This window comes from Cryptotermes secundus, unplaced genomic scaffold, assembly GCF_002891405.2.
Source record: "Cryptotermes secundus unplaced genomic scaffold, Csec_1.0 scaffold13, whole genome shotgun sequence".
Classification (NCBI taxonomy): domain Eukaryota; kingdom Metazoa; phylum Arthropoda; class Insecta; order Blattodea; family Kalotermitidae; genus Cryptotermes; species Cryptotermes secundus.
In genome coordinates this window covers 394,137-397,239 of record NW_019734350.1, presented here as the reverse complement: position 1 = coordinate 397,239, position 3,103 = coordinate 394,137, and the positions used below count along the sequence as shown (strand labels likewise).

At 41.4% G+C, this 3,103-nt stretch overlaps 2 long non-coding RNA genes across 3 annotated transcripts in view; one reads left to right on the top strand and one right to left on the bottom strand.

Moving 5' to 3' along the window:
* Positions 1 to 3,042, top strand: part of LOC111868747 — a 295,313-nt gene extending 292,271 nt beyond the window's left edge. For both annotated transcript variants that reach the window (XR_004513474.1, XR_002843552.2), the window contains one exon: positions 2,572 to 3,042. This is a non-coding gene — a long non-coding RNA (uncharacterized LOC111868747). The remainder of the gene's footprint in view (positions 1 to 2,571) is intronic.
* Positions 1 to 3,103, bottom strand: part of LOC117282651 — a 320,533-nt gene that overhangs the window by 29,116 nt on the left and 288,314 nt on the right. The gene's annotated exons all lie outside the window — the stretch shown is intronic.

Genomic DNA, 3,103 nt, shown 5'->3' with positions numbered 1-3,103 from the left:
CACACAAAAAAAAAAAAAAAAACAAGACCGCAGCGAGGGAGGAGGGGGGGGGGGGTTGAGCCACGGCTCCATCATTCTTGACCTCGGCATTAAGTGGAGGTGACTGGACAGCTTAACGCCCGCGGAAAGAGCCCCAGGTACTCCTTGGTAAGGAAACCGGGAACCAGAGCAGGTCTAGACATTGTAGAGTCTAGAAATTTGGAACCTTGGCCGTCCAGCCGGTAGCCCTTCGCTATATCGACGGAGCCATAAGAAAATGTCCATTTTATTTATATTCTTGCAACAATCATCCTTAAGGAACGTGTTTTTTCTTTTGGCGCTACAGCCCCAATTTGGGCCTTGGCCTATCTCCATGAAATTCTCCGTTTCACTTCGGTTTACTAGATCTTAGACGCGAGGTAGGACTCCTCGGGAGGGTGATCAGCTCGTCGCAAGGCCTCTACCTGTACACAAACACAAACGCACACATACACTAAACATTCATGCAGTGAGTGGGATTCGAACCCACGATTCCGGCTTCCTAGTGAGCGAAGAGAGTGCATGCCTTAGACCGCTCGGCTACAGTGACGGGCGGAAATGTGTTACAGATCGTCAGAATGCAAATTTTAAGTTTATGTGGAAAAGGTCACACAGTCATACGTAGTTTTAATGTAACACATGAAGAAATGTACATCTTAGGTCAACACCTTGCTTATTGGACTGAGTGTTAGCTGCACTATGACTTTATATATGGATGGCGGATCAAAGGTGATACTGTTTGTTCGAGGGTGTTGTGGCTCTAACACGCTCAGGTCCGTACTTCATTTTATCTAAAAATACTGCAGAAACCAGCCATTTCAAAATATTCTAGTTATGTTAGCCTTTGAACACAATTATGGGGATTCCGAAAGTTAAGGAAGTAAAAGCTGTATGAATGTTAGATGATCATACTCCATCTTTAATTGTGCCATGGACGTTCGACAACTCTTCTGTGTAGTTTCCCTACCAAAGTTCTGCATATAATCCTTGTCTCCTTCATTCTAACAATATTTCCAACTCACTGTAGCCTTCAATATCCTAATACTTAAAAATTTATTAAACTCGAATTCACTGCCATTACAAAGGGGCGAGAACTTCATGAAATCCATGTAGGACACAATAAATTTGGAGTATAAAGAGGAATCTACAAGAAAATGGAGAGAACTGTATAGTGAAGAGCTTCACAGCTTTTACATTTTGCCCCAAAATTATTACGTTGATAAAACTAACGATTATCTGACGGGAAAGATAAGTAGCAAACACGAGGAAGGTGAGGTGTCTAGGCCCACCTATTGCTGAAAATTTTGAAAGAATGAGCCCACGAAGAAAAAAAGAAAGAACAGGTGGAGCATAACAGAATGCTTAAAATGAAATTCAAAGCAATAGGGTGTGAGGATTTGAACCGAATTAAATGGAGTCGGGCTAAAGCGAACATGGTAAAGAAAACTTAGGGGTCTACGAAAGCCGGAAAATTTTGACCAGCTGAGCAAGTATCAGCTAGGTTCGATCCCGGGTCTGGTCAAGTGGGATTTGTGGTGGACAAAGTGGCGCTGGGGCAGGTTTTCTCCGAGTATTTCGGTTTCCCCTGCCAATCTTCATTCCACCAATTGCTCCACAATCACCCTCACCTATCATCTGGGGCTGGTTCAATAGGCCAGAAGTGGCCGCAGTACAAGGGACTTAGTCCCACCCCACTAGCAATAAAAGAAATAATAGACAGAGGTACAAGACTACATGTAAAACAGTTGTGTTTGTTACGCCGTTGTTGTGCTGAAGCAAACTGCTTCTTCGGTAACGGGTTCCACGGATGGTTATAACTGCTGATAGAGAGAAACTAGAGGTGTCTGTTCAAGAGCTCAAGCGCAGGCAAGTGAAGAAAGGAGGGGGCGAGGGTGGAGAAGAACGGATTTAATCTCATTAACTAATTATTTACAGAATGACGAGTACTTAATTGCAATACTTCACCGTTTAGACCTGATGAGGTGCAGACCGACATCCAGGGTTCAAACTTCGTCGAACGGGGACAATAGTAACGCGTCGATTTTAGCTCTAAGTGCCTTCCTATTCTCTGAAATTTCTACAGCACATTTGTTAAATTGTACTTGAATACAATTCAAAGAAAGAGTAGGAGCAAAGGCGTACATCCCAGGTTGTTGCAGGAATCCCTGAAGCCCATAATATAGGAGCAAGTTTAAATTCTTGCTGACTCTTCCGAGCTCATAAAGCGAAAAGATGTGCCCACGTGACATGCCATAAAGACGTATGGGAAGTATTGAGGTAATCATCAATGAATTCTGATCCTAAGATAATGGATGGAGTTGAACACGGGGTCTACCCAAACTCTGAGCGTAATGGCAAGGAAACAAGCCCTCGCTCTTACCGGAACTCGAAATATAGATCAGAACGAAGCCTCAACATGGCGCTCCATGTTCCGTTGGCTTCCTCTTGTTTTCTCTGCCTTTCAAGTTGAAATTTTTTTTCTTTCTTCTTTATCACAGATATAATAAAAAGTAATCGTTATTATTAACAAAATCATTTTTTTTTGTATTTTAGGTCTTGCTGGGAAAATAACACTGAAGACAGAAGAATACACCTACATCCGGAAACAGGAGTGACGCGAGACGAACCTTCCACGCCTGTGTGAATGACTAGGAGACGTTTCATCGGAAACAAATTGGAAATATATCAGTTCTGATAATTTTTACTATTTAGTACACTTCCCAGAATGTAAGATTGTTAACAAAGTGAAAACCAACAAAAAGTCACAGCCAAGCTGCAAAAAATGTACTATAAAATTAATCTCATCAGACCTTCAGTATAGTGATGGTTGCTTAACGTACTCAAGAAATGACGAAGAATTTGGTAACCCTTTTCCACGCTATATCCAAGATATTTCTTCTTCTACTTACAACTAATTTAAAAAATGAAAGGTCTCGGTTCTCTGATCTTTAAGCAGTTACAGCTATTATTATTATTATTATTATTATTATTATTATAGCTCCTATAGTTATACATCTGCCTTAGAGAGACTAAGATTGCACCCTCTAAGTCTGCGTAGACATCATCTTGATGCACTCTTCTTCAT